Source organism: Triticum dicoccoides, chromosome 1B, assembly GCF_002162155.2.
Source record: "Triticum dicoccoides isolate Atlit2015 ecotype Zavitan chromosome 1B, WEW_v2.0, whole genome shotgun sequence".
Lineage (NCBI taxonomy): Eukaryota > Viridiplantae > Streptophyta > Magnoliopsida > Poales > Poaceae > Triticum > Triticum dicoccoides.
Window position 1 is genome coordinate 554,887,062 of NC_041381.1, and position 14,654 is coordinate 554,901,715.

Genomic DNA, 14,654 nt, shown 5'->3' on the forward strand with positions numbered 1-14,654 from the left:
GGAGGAGAGGGAGGCGCGGGTGGGGAGGAGGAGGCAGCGTGAGCGGGAGGAGGAGCTAGGTTAGGGATGGGGGCTGGGATCGCACGAGTGCGGGAGGAGGCGGCTAGTCTCTCCCATGGGAGGGGATGGCCTGTGGGGGCGAACATGGCCGGTGGCGAAGGTGCAGAGGAGGGTGGCGGGTCGGGTTGGGGAGAGGGAGGGCAGAGCAGCGACGGCGAGCTCGGGCCTAGGGTTTGGAAGGGAAGAGCGGTGAGGCGGGAGGAAGAGGAAGGAGGCGACGCGAGTACGGCTGTGCGGGAGGAGCGACGGCTAGGTTTCCTCTCCACACGAGCGGCCCCTTTTATACCACATGACGCGAAATGACGAAAATGCCCTCGGCGGGGGATAGGAATTACGCGCGGTGGCACGAGATTTTTACCACGAGACGGTAACTATTCATTCCTACAGTGCCTCGGCTTCGATCCAACGGCCGAGGTCATCCAGTGGCTCGATCCGATGGTCTAAAACCCATCAAGCAAACGCATCGGACGGCCAGAATCGCCTGAGCTCTGAGAGCGCCCGGGAGTGACTGTCTCCCTTATTTCTCGATGCATGTCGCATACATATGCAAAAATGCAAGGTTTAAGAAATAAATTAATCACATTCATTTAATACCTAACAATAAAAACTAAAAATCAAAATATTTAAGTATTACCCTTCAAGAAGAAAGAAAATAAAAAGCAAAAAAACAAAAATTGCACATACTTTACACAAAAATTACGCATTTCTATAATATGCAAGTACTTGCATATAATAATAGAGATTTCACAAAAATGAAGCTTCCTAAGAAGGAATGAATCAGTGGCATTGGTATTATTATTAGAGAATAAAGAAAAATGAAATAAAAAAAATAGAATTAAAAAATAAGTCTCTAAGAAAGAATGAACTTGTGGCATTGATATTGTAAGAAAAATAAAATAAGTAAAGCAAAAAATGACAAAATTTGCATACTATTTCACAGGAATGGCACCTTTTTATAATTTGCAAGAAGAAACATATAATAGTGAAATTTTCGCGAAAGAATGTTTCCCACAAATGAATAAATTAGTGGCATTGGTAGTACCCTTAAAGATGAATGAAAATAAAATAAAAGCAAAAGTAAAATCAAAATAATTAATTTTTCTATGGAAGAATGAATTTGTGGCATTGACATTGCACTTTAAAAAGAAAGTGAATGAAAAAAACTAAAATATAAATAAAATAATGAGTTTCTTATGGAAGAATAAATTAGTGGCGTTAGTATTACCTTTTAAGAAGAAATAAAGTGAAATAAAAACTAAAATAAAATAAAAAACATTCCAAGAAAGAACGAACATAGTATTGCCCTTCAAGAAAAAAAAAACAAACCATGACAAAATTTGCATACAATTTACACATAAATTGCATTTTCTTGTAGTATGCAAGAATAAACATATAATAGTGAAAGTTTTGTAAGAAGGAATGAATTAGTGACATTGGTATTACCCGTACAGATAAAATAAAATAAAACCAAAAGCAAAACAAAAAATCAATATAATGAATTTTTGTAAGAATAATGAATTTGTCGCATTGATATTACCCTTTCGGAAGAAAGAAATTGAAAAAACACTAATACAAAATTAAAATAATAAAGTTTCTAAGAAATAATGAATTAGTGCCATTGGTATTATCCTTTTAGAAGAAATAAAATGAAATAAATCTAGAATAAAAGTTGAAATGGTTTACACATGATCTACACAAAAAAGAGTTTCCTAAGAACGAAATATTGGCATTGGTATTACTCTTAAAGGAAACAGAAATTAAAACTAAAACTGAAACAAAATCAAAACAAAGAGGTTTTATAAGGAAGAATGAAATAGTGACATTGGTGTTACCCTCTAAGAAGTAATAAAATATTTTAGTAAACTTGCTCACAAATTTGCATTGAAATTGCGCTCTTTGGTATGCAAAATAATAATCATATAATATTGCTATTTTTGCACACATTGTATACTATTTGCGTGTATGTATTTACACTCACCTAACATTCCAAAAATAACCTAAAAAATAAACATAATAATAGACTAAGAAAGAAAAACAGAAAACAAAAACAAAGCACATAAAAACTGAAAACTGAAAAAACAAAGGGGAGAGGGAGGACCTGGTCATCAGATGGGCAACATAGAGCATGTTGGGTTGCACATGTTAATGTGCCAGCCTGTTAAGGAATTGACAGCCCCAAAATAAAGGGAGAGCAACTAGTTCACCAGTGCTTCTTCGGGAGCCTCGCAGCGATTCAACGCCACTTGGCGCGCTCTCATCCATTTTCCACGTGTCGCGCTCTGGACGCTCACTCCGGATTTTTTATTTATTTTTACGCATGGATTTTTGGCTTTTTAGTGGTTTTTTTCTGGGTTTTTTCGATGTTTTGGTTCCACCAGTCTTCCTTAGCTTTTCGATAAAAAAAATTCATTTTTTTGCGCAAAAAAACACTTTTTTTTCTTTCACGAGAGTCACAACCGTGCCTCTCGAAAACGAAAAAAATGCATTTTCTGTTTTTTTTTCTTTCGCGAGAGGCACTGTTGTGCTTTCACGAGAGTCATGGCCGTGCCTCTCGGAAATGGAAAAATGTGTGTTTTCTGTTTTTTTTCTTTTGCGAGAGTCACGATTTTGCTTTCACGAGAGGTACGGTTGTGCTTTCGTGAGAGTCACGACCGTCCCTCTCGGAAACGAAAAAAATATGTTTTTTTCTTTCGCGAGAGTCACGGTTTTGCTTTCGTGAGAGGCAGGGTTGTGCTTTCGCGAGAGTCACGACCATGCCTCTCGAAAATGGAAAAAACACATTTTTTTCTTTCGCGAGAGTCCCGGCGGTGCCTCCTCGGAAACGGAAAAAAATGCGTTCTCTTTTTTTTTCCTTCCGCGAGAGTCACGGTTTTACTTTCGCGAGAGGCATGGTTGTGATTTCGTGAGAGACACGGGCGTGCCTCTTTCGAAAAGGGGAAAACTCGTGCTTCCGATTTGTTTTTTTTGTCCGTTTTTTTCGAAAAAAAAGTTCATCAAAACCTGTCAACATGGGATCTAGTTTTGAAGATCTCGACGCGAGGAATCCAACAGTGAAAGCGGTTCGAGATTTGGACGCATGATTTAAGAGATAAAACGTTTTGAATAAATGGATCTATGAAAAAAAGGGAAAACTCATAGGTTGCGATAAGTGGCACACATGCAGCGCCACTTTTTGCAACCTGGGAGGTCAATCAGAAATTTCCAGCCCAAAACCAGACATATCTATGATCGTTTGCAGACTTGCACGTACTACGTGTGACAAGCAAGTAACTTACATACACGTGCAGCCAATTTGACCAAATCACTAATTAAGAGTACTTCTTATAAAGATCACCCCTCAGGTTGTGACAGATGGCATGCAGCATGTGCGCCACTTGTCCCCACCAGGGAGTTTCCCTTTTTTGTAGATCCGTCTATTCAAAGCATTTTATTACTTAAAGCGTACGCTCAAATCTCGGACCGTTGTTGCTGTTGGATTCCTCGTGCCGAGATCTTCAAAAGTAATCCCATGTTGATAGGTTTTGACGAACTTTTTTTTCACAAAAAAAGGGAACAAGAAAAATCAAACAAAAAAAACAAATCAGGAGCACGGGTTTTTCCCTTTCCAAAAAGGTATGGCCGTGTCTCTCACAAAAGCACAACCGTATCTCTAACGGAAGCAAAACCGTGTCTTTCGCAAAAGGAAAAAAAGTAGAAAACGTATTTTTACTTTTGTTTCCAAGAGGCACGGTCGTGCCTTTCGCGGAAGGAAAAAAACCAGAAAACGCGTTTTTCCGTCTCCGAGAAGCACGGCCGTGCCTCTCGCGAAAGCAAACCGTGCCTCTCACGAAAGCAAAACCGTGCCTCTCTGAAAGAAAGAAAAAACAGAAAAGGCATTTTTTTCGTTTCCGAGAGGCACGGTTGTGCCTTTCGCGAAAGTACAACCGTGCCTCTCACGGAAGCAAAGCTGCTCTCGTGGAAGAAAAAAATAGAAACAAATTTTTTTCCGTTTCCGAGAGGCACGGCCATGCCTCTCGCGAAAGCAAAACCGTGGCTAAATTTTTTTGGGTCCAAAAGTTAAAGAAGACGAGCGGAAAACCAAAAGCTCAAAAAATCCAAAAAAACTATTTAAAAAGCTGAAAATGTGTGTGAAAAAAAATCTAAAGGGAGCACCCAGAGCGTGCCATGTGGCGGCGGCTGAGAGCGCGACATGTGGCAGTGGCTGAGAACGCGCCAAGTGGCACGCTCTCAGCCCACCCGCAAGTGATCATTGCGAGGCTCTCGAAGGAGTGCTCGTGAACTAGTTGCTCTCCAATTTGACCGACGTAAGGCCAGCCATGAAGGGTTCATTAAGGGCTCTAGTCGCCGCCGCCGCGAAGGATTTTTGGGTCCCCTCGCGGTTGCCATCTTGGCGCTGCAAGGTGGGGGATCTTGCATATTCAAGAGTTATATGTTCTTGCTCATCGTCTAGTGATCATCGTGTGAGAATAAAATCTACTCTCGTTCTTTTGATGGAGTCATGAGGTTAGAGATTTTTCCGTCCTCACAGATCCGATTATTCGGATCTGATGAGTTTACGTTGGTGTGTCAAACTTTTTTTATTGGTTTGATTCTTTGTGGAGTTGAAATCTCTCATCGACACCGGAGTGAAGATATCGTGATCCGGCGGCCTACACTTCTAGGGGATCATCACCGGTCCAAGTACGTTCATCGATCAAGGCTTCCCATCTTTTTGGATGGGCGACTCAAGGCACTTTCAGAAATCATTATTGGTAATGTTTGTGCAGGTGAAAGAGTGACTATATAGCTGCTCCAGTCTAATTGCAGCATCTTTACCGAACTTTTTGGAGTATTTCTTCGAGCAGGGATTCATACTGCGAAGAAGGTGTTTAGAGATTTCATTGCAATTCTTATATTTTCTTGGATGTTAGGTCTAAATCAGTGTATCTGTAATTTTTATGAGTATGAATAAAGTTACAGGTGTTTCTAAAAAAACAAGACATATCACATAGCAAAAAAAAACATGAATCTTGAAGCATCAATCAACGGTCAGAAAAGTCGACTGACACAAATTTAATTTTCACGCAACTTACATCTAGCTAAAGTGAAAAAAGAAGGGATCGTCTATTTGACATTTGACTGATTTCCAATTGGATATCCTTCGAGTTTTTTTACCAATGTCCTGTTGACATCTGTATTTGCCCAAAACCACTAATACTGCTCGTTCCCACTAAACTGGCCGGGCTAGAAAAAGAAGACCCAATTGTCAACTAAACCAAAAGAACAAGAAAACCCCACGCGATCCTTCCCAACAGCTTCCCTGTACCACACATGACAACAAAAAGTAGAAGCAAAAGAGCAGTTAAACATCTCCGCTTGAACTTGCCTCCCAAGAAACAAAACAGATCCCACTTCCCTGGAATGTCATTAAATCTCGTAGACTTTGTATTGGGGATAGCAGATTGAATAGAAACACTCTTATTGCCTGCAAAATCACATAAAAACCAGCAGTCAAATGAATTATGAACAAACCAGGAAAAAACAGAGAAATAAAATGAAAGCTAAAATAAAAAAGATGAAACTAACCAAATGAGAACTTGCTCCATGAAAGATTCTCATTGCCAGAAACTTCCGGGGAAGCATGAATGTTTGCAAGAAAACAAGATTGCAACACACTATTCAATACATCAACAATGAGAGACTCTAACCATTCAACAAAAATCTTAAGCTTCTCTTGATGTCTGGCCTGAACAAGATCCACAAGATCCTGATCAAACTGTAAAAAAGAAAGAAAGAATAAAAGGAGTTAGAATACCACTAAATAACATATAATCAGTATGAATAAAAATAGTAAGAATTACAGTAGGACTACTGCAGCAACAAACAATAACTAGGAAGAGCAATTACCTCATAGACTAAATGAGCACCAAAAGTTGATTGAACTCTTGTAGCAAATGGAACATTAGATGCATCAAAATCCATACTGTTACTTGCTGAGGATTTTTGAACAGAACCCTGAAACAATAGAGTAGTACATGAGAAATATAAAACTAAACCACGCAGCAAAAAGGAAAAAGGAAAGAAAAACTAACTAACCTGGAAACTAAATGAAGTACAAGCTCGCTTCAATGGCCTCTTTCCATAAGAGCAGCTATTGTTTCTGTCAAGCTCTAGAAACGGTTTGACTTTGTTACCTCTCCACGCAAGAATCCAAGGTTTCACATCAGAAATTGAGTGAAGACCAAAATTAAGATGGTCAAGAGAAGAAACCTAGAAAGGAAAAAATGAGTCAAACAATTGCAAAATAAATAAAATAGATGCAAATAACAAAAGGAAACTTACATCAAAAGCATAGTGACAACCACCAAACATCACTGATCTTTTGGAAGCAACTTTAGTGAAGTCCTTAAATGTTTTAACGCTACTCAAAAGCCACTCAAAACAAACTGTGACAGATCATAGGTACACACAGACCGACAATCCCTGAATATATGGAGGTACTTTGGGCTAGGACTGAGGCTAGAGTTGGGACAAAGAAATGAGGAGAAAGCAACAATCATGAAACAAATGAAAACATCCTCATCAGGCAACTCGACTTCAAAGAGACTTAAGCTTGTTGGTGAAAAAGGACACTGGAGGAATACTGGTAAGATTGACATGAGAGAGGATAAAATCATGGCCAGACTCAGGATCACAAACTAGGGGCTCACCTTCTACTAGGAGGTCAAGGATACCTTGGATGTCATACTTGGTGAGGGGGATAAATTTTCTTTTTAACTGGAATTTAGAGGAAGGGACATCAAATCTACACGCAAGCCACTTGACAAGCCTAAGAGGGACCTCAGTCCTCACAAAACTAAGAAGACAACTGATGCCATAATTCTCAATGACATCCTTATACCTTGGACACAAACCATCGACGACACCTGAGAAAAACTTCCCAGAATATCTAGTGAAAGTAGAACAAGCAGGGAAATCAGTAGACAACTTCAGTTTCTACAAAAACAAAGGAGAAATGCATTACAAATACATGACTATAATAGTGCATTTGGGGAAAATTTAGCAACCAATAGAGAATAAAACAAAATAAAGTGTAGAGAGAGATCAATATCAAAAAAGGACTAACCATGTTTCTTCTTCCAACACATGATAACTTCCTCTTTAAGCATTTCACTTTCTGAAAATATTAGGATGACTACAAATTATAAGCCATCAGAAAAAAAACACTTAAAGTTAAACCAACAAAAACAAAAACACATACATGATCCATATAGAAGTCAAATAGAGAATGATACGTCTCCAACGTATCTACAATTTATGAAGTATTCATGCTGTTATTTTATCATTCTTGGGTGTTTTACAATCATTTTATAGCAACTTTATATCATTTTTTGGGACTAACCTATTGACCCAGTGCCCAGTGCCAGTTGCTGCTTTTGCTTCTTTTTTACATCCCAGAAAATCAATATCAAACGGAGTCCAAACACCGCGTAACTTTTTGGAGATTTTTTCTGGACCAGAAGGAACCCAATGGGCCTGAGCTACACCTGGGGGTGCCCCGAGGGGGTACAACCCACCAGGGCGCGCCAGGGCCCCCTGGCACGCCCAGGTGGGTTGTGCCCATCTCGGTGGCCTCCAGCACCCCCTCTTTGCAATATAAATTCCCAAATATTCCGAAATCCTTCAGGGTAGCCCTAGATCAGAAGTTCGGCGGCTGCAAGGCCTCTGTATCCACCAGATCCAATTTAGACCCCGTTCCAGCACCTTGCCAAAGATGGGAATCATCACCGGTGGCCATCTTCATCATCCCGGCGGCCACCACGATGAGGAGGGAGTAGTCCACCCTCGGGGCTGAGGGTTTGTACCGGTAGCTATGTGTTTAATCTCTCTCTCTCTCTCTCTCTCTCTCTCTCTCTCTCTCTCTCTCGTGATCTTGAGATGTCATGATCTTGATGTATCGCAGGCTTTGTTAATATGGATGAATCATATGATGTTTCTCCCCTCTCTACTCTTGCTGTGATGAATTGAGTCTTTACCCTTTGAAGTTTTGTCTTGTCGGTTGAATATTCAGATCTGAAAACACATGATGTATGTCTTGCCGTATGAATACTTGAGGTGACAATGGAGTATCATATTGATTCACCTGATATATGTTATGGCACTCAACTTGCGGATTCTGGCGGTGACATTGGGGTAATCTATGCATAGGGGTTGATGCATGTTTTTATTATCTTTTCTCCGATAGAAACTTTGGGGTCCCCTTGTAGTTCTTTGTGTTGGATTGACCATTATGAATCTGAAATTGTTTGATACATATCGTATAATTAACTCATGGGTACTCGCGGTGACATTGGGGTATCTAGGTGACATTAGAGTTGGTTGATATGTGTCATATGGTGTTATTTTAGTATGAACTCTTGATTAGATCGATCAGAAAGAATATCTTGCTGTTATTTTAGTACAAACTCTAGGATGGATCGATCGGAAAGAACAGCTCTGAGGTGGTTTCGTACCCTACAAAAAAATTCTATCTTTTGTTCTCCGCTAATAGGAACTCGGGAGTGATTCTTTGTTGCACTTTGAGGGATAATCATATGATCCAACTATGTTAGCATTGTTGAGAGATTGCACTAGTGAAAGTATGCACCCTAGGCCTCATTTTCAAGCATTGCAATACCGTTTTTGTGCCCATTTACTATTTTCTACCTTGCTCTTTTTATTTACTCATATTATAAAAATATATTTCTACCATCCATATTGCACTTTTATCACCATCTCTTCGCCGAACTAGTGCACCTATACAATTTGCCATTGTATTGGGTATGTTGGGGACACAAGAGATTTCTTGTATTTGGTTGCAGGGTCGTTTGAGAGAGACCATCTTCATCCTACACCTCTCACGGATTGATAAACCTTAGGTCATCCACTTGAGGGAAAATTGTTACTGTCCTACAAAACTCTGTACCTCGAGGCCCAACACGTGTCTACAAGAATAAAGTTGCATAGTAGACATCAAGCTCTTTTCTGGCGCCATTGCCGAGGAGGTGAGTGCTTGAAGGTATATCTTTAGATATTGCAATTGAATCTTTTAGTTTATTGTTTATCACTTGTTTAGTTTATAAAAGAAAACTACAAAAAATGGAATTAAGGTTGCATCATATTATTGATCATCTTTATAATATCTTTCTTGAAAATGATGGAATGGCAAGTTGTGCTCAATTGTTTGAAGAAGAATGCTATAAAATGTTTGGCATGAATGATGAGCATGATGGCAATGTTGTTAGTATGAATTCTTTGAATATCCATGATGCTAGTGATATGCAAAGCCATAAGCTTGGGGATGCTATGTTTGTTGAAGATGATATTTTTAGCCCCCAAGTTTTGATGGGAATATCTATTATGATAAAGCATGCCTCCTATTTATGATGATTCTATTGATGACAGTGGATTCGATGAGGTCCTGACTTTATTTAGTGATGAATCCACCATTTTTGATGAGGCTTCAATTGACTATGGGAACAAGGTTGCTATCTATGATGATTATGGTGATGACATATATGCTACAAAGAATAATGATAACCATGAAACTTGTCATCATGATTTGAATGTTCACTGTCATGATAGTTATTTTGTTGAGTTTGCTCCCACTACTATTAATGAGAAGAAAATTTGCTTCTGTGGAGAGTAATAAATTTTCTATGCTTGTGGATAATGAAAAGAATGCTTTATGTGATAGTTATATTGTTGAATTCATTCATGAGCTACTGAAATTACTATGAGAGAGGAACATATGTTTTTACATATCTCAATAATATCAAGTTTCCTCTCTATGTGTTGAAAGTTTTGAAGTATTGCTTGTTTTGTCTTCCTATGCTAGATGATTCTTGTTCCCATGAATTATTTGCTCACAAAATCCCTATGCATGGTAAGTGGGTTAGGCTTAAATGTGCTTGCCATCTGATTCATGATGCTATTTTTCATGTTTCAATTCTTATCTTTTATGCGAGCATCATTGAACTCATCATGCCTAGCTAAAAGGCATTAAATAAAAGCGCTTGTTGGGAGACAACCCAACACTTTTACCAACTTTTTTTGTATGTTCACATGATTATGCTACTGTAGTAATCATGTTTTATAGCTTTTGTTTCAATAAAGTACCAAGTAAAGCCCTTGGGATCATGTTGGGTGATAGTTGATTTGATCTTGCTGAAAAACAGAAACTCTTGCGCTCACGAAAATAGCTCTCATTTTTAACAGAAGAGTAATTTTGAGTTGATTCTTTTTGCAAAATATTTATATACAAATTTCTCATGTGTTACAATTTTTTTTCATAACTTTTGGAGTAGCAGAAGTATGGTTCGAGTACAGATTACTACAGACTGTTCTGTTTTTGACAAATTATGTTTTCAATGCACACTTTGCGTGTTTCCTTCTTTCTATGGCTTATATTGCTCAATATAAATTGTGGAAATGATTTGATAGAGTAGGCATTGTGTGGAAACAATTATGAATCTTGTCTTTGACAGTACCAAAAGTAAAATGGTTTGCTCTTTATCATGCTAACCTATCTCACAAGGTTCTGTTAAGTTTTGTGTGATTGAAGTTTTCAAGTTTTGGGTGAGATGTCGATATGAGGAGAATAAGGAGTGACAAGACCCTAATATTGGGGATTCCCAAGGCACCCCAAGGTAATATTCAAGGAATATCCAAGAAACTAAGCTTGTGGATGCCCCGGATGGCATCCCCTCTTTCGTCTCCAACATTATCGGTAACCTCACTTGGAGCTATGTTTTCATTCATCACATGATATGTGTTTTGCTTGGAGCATAAATTTATTTTGCTAGGATTTTCTTGCTGTAATTTAGAATAATGTTTTGCATCTTTTATTTTAATAAAAGTGGCTATGATAGCCTTTGCCATGCTTATTTTGCAAGTTTACATGTTGCTGTTTCAAAACAGAAAGGTTATCGATGTTGCAAAAATTCCCTAGAAAAGTCAGAATATGATAAAATATTTAAACTTTTTTAAAAATAAGCTCTGATAAATTTTATACAGTTTGGAGTTTGTTTCATAATTTTTGGAGTTAGGGAAGTATTGATACTCTTGCATTCTTTACAGACTGTACTGTTTTGGCACATTGCTGTTATGTTTGCATTGTTTGCATATGTTTGCTTGTTTATGATTCTATTTGAGGATAGTAGTATTAAATATGCAGATGAATTTAGTATGCAATGTTGAATAATAATTTTTGTGGTTTTCTACAGTAGAGAATGATAAGGTTTTTGCATTGGTTTATACTAACTTATCTCACAAGTTCTTGTTGAGTTTTGTGTGGATGAAGCTTTTGAGATTTAGGAAAACCGTGATATGAGAAGAACTAAGGAGACACAAAAGCTCAAGCTTGGGGATGCCCAAGGCATCCCAAGATAATATTTCAAGAAGTCTCAAGCATCTAAGCTCGTGGATTCCCGGGTAGGCATCCCACCTTTCTTCATCTACAATTATCGGTTAGTATGGTTGAGCCTAAGTTTTTGCTTCTTCACATGAGTTGTGCTATTCTTAGAATGTCATTCTATTTTCATTTTGCTTTATGTTTTCATAAAATAATTAGAACTGATTTTTTTAAATAAAATAGAGTCCTCAAATAGGAGGCTAAGTAAGTGGCATTCACATCCCGTCAACGAAGCTCTTTTCTATGGAATTGCTCTCGTGCTTCACTTATATCTTTTTGAGCATGGTGTGCTTTAGTATTTTTGAAGAAATTATCTCTTACTTAACTTAAATTAATTTGAAAGAAAGAAATATTATGCTCATGATCTTCACTTATATCTTTTTGGAGTAGCTTGTCATTTACTCTTGTGCTTCACTTATATCCTACGAGTAAATTGTTGAATAAATTGAATGCCATGAAGTTGAAATCATATCATGCCTAGTGGTAGCTTCACATTGGGTTTAGAAAGTGAAATATTTTGAGGCTTGACAATAACAATATTGGTCATACAAGCAATTCACGAATAATTAGTAGAAGGAAGAGAACTTTCACATGCAAATACACTATCATGGAAATCTTTTGTCAGTGTGAGCCCCATCAAAATATTATATGTCAAAATTGTTGACATTGGACAAGGAAGACAACATAATGATTTATGTTTGTTCATATTCACATAGAAGTTATATTGTCATAGATCCTTCAACATGTGGTGCTTGCCCCCCATCTTTGATATCCAAAAATTTCGCACCAAGTAGAGAAACTACTTGTGCATCCAAAAACCCTTAAACCCAAATCTTATTTTCAAGTATCCACCATACCTACCTAAGGATTGAGCAAGATCCTTCAAGTAAGTTGTCATCGGTGCAATAAGGCAATACAAATTGCTTCTAAAAGTGTTAGATCATTTAGTGTAAGAGAAAACTGAGCGTTGTGTGTACTTGTGATGGCAAAGAATAAAAGCGACGGACTGCATAATAAAGGTTGCTATCATAAGGGGCAATATAATGTGACGTTCTTTTGCACTAAGGGATTGAGCATACAAACAAATAAGTGCATGGAAACCTCTGCTTCCCTCTGTGAATGGCCTATCTTTTACTTTTCAGTATTTACTTTTATGCAAAGAGTCAAAGTTTTTTCTCTCTATTCCTTTTTATTTTTCTCCTTTGGCAAGCAGCATGTGGTGAGGAAAGATCTAGGCACATATGTCCAGTTGAATATGGGTAGCATGAGTTATTATTGTTGACATCACCCAAAGGTGAATACGTTGGGAGGCGAAATTATAAGCCCCTATCTTTCTATGTGTCTGGTTGAAATGTTTTGCTCATGTGTATGCGGTGAGTGTTAGCAATCATAGAAGACTATAAGATGGCTGAGTATGTGAAGCTCTTACTTAGACTCTGTTGAATAAGTTGAATTGCAGTTGCTTGGTGACTGAGAACATAGGTTGTTGAGTTTCAAGAGAGTTCATTGCTTGAACCTTAACATATGAATTGGTTGCTACAATAACATGAGAAGTTTTATAAGAAAGAATTGTTGTTATGATGCTAGAAAAAGTGATTGAAATTATCATTGATCAAACTTATGCACTTTGCTAGCATTCACACTTCATAAATTATTTCTTTTATCATTTACCTACTCGAGGACGAGTAGGAATTAAGCTTCGGGATGCTCATACGTCTCCAACATATCTATAATTTATGAAGTATGCATGCTGTTATTTTATCATTCTTGGGTGTTTTACAATCATTTTATAGCAACTTTATATCATTTTTTGGGACTAACCATTGACCCAGTGCCTAGTGCCAGTTGCTGTTTTTTACATCGCAGGAAATAAATATCAAACGGAGTCGAAACACCGCGTAACTTTTTGGATATTTTTTTCTGGACCAGTAGGAACCCAATGGGCCTGCGCTGCACCTGGGGGGTGCCCCGAGGGGGGCACAACTCACCAGGGCACGCCAGGGCCCCCTGGTGCGCCTAGGTGGGTTGTGCCCACCTCGGTGGCCTCCCGCACCCCCTCTTTGCACTATAAATTCCCAAATATTCTTAAACCCTTTAGGGTATCCCTAGATCAGAAGTTCCGCCGCTGCAAGGCCTTTGTATCCACGAGATCCAATCTAGACCCCGTTCCAGCATCCTGCCGAAGGGGTGAATCATCACCGGTGGCCATCTTTATCATCCCGGCGGCCACCACGATGAGGAGGGAGTAGTCCACCCTCGGGGTTGAGGGTTTGTACCGGTAGCTATGTGTTTAATCTCTCTCTCTCTCGTGATCTTGAGATGTCATGATCTTGATGTATCGCGGTCTTTGTTAATGTAGATGTATCATATGATGTTTCTTCCCTCTCTACTCTTGTTGTGATGAATTGAGTCTTTACCCTTTGAAGTTTTGTCTTGTCGGATTGAATGTTCAGATCTGAAAACAAATGATGTATGTATTGCCATATGAATACTTGAGGTGACAATGGAGTATCATATTGATTCACATGATATATGTTATGGCACTCAAATTGAGGATTCCCGCGGTGACATTGGGATAATCTATGCATAGGGGTTGATGCATGTTTTTATTATCTTTTCTCCGATAGAAACTTTGGGGATCCCCATGTAGTTCTTTGTGTTGGATTGACCATTATGAATCTGAAATTGTTTGATACATATCATATAATTAACTCACGGGTACTCGCGGTGACATCAGGGTATCTAAGTGACATTAGAGTTGGTTGATATGTGTCATATGGTGTTATTTTAGTACGAACTCTTGATTAGATCGATCGGAAAGAATAGCTTGCTGTTATTTTAGTATGAACTCTAGGATAGATCGATCGGAAATAATAGCTTTGAGGTGGTTTCGTACCCTACAAATAATTTCTATCTTTTGTTCTCCGCTAATAGGAATTCGGGAGTGATTCTTTGTTGCACTTTGAGGGATAATCATATGATCCAACAATGTTAGCATTGTTGAGAGATTGCACTAGTGAAAGTATGCACCCTAGGCCTCATTTTGAAGCATTGCAATGCCGTTTTTGTGCCCGTTTACTATTTGCTAGCTTGCTGTTTTTATTTATTCAGATTATAAAAATATATTTCTACCATCCATACTACACTTTTATCACCATCTCCT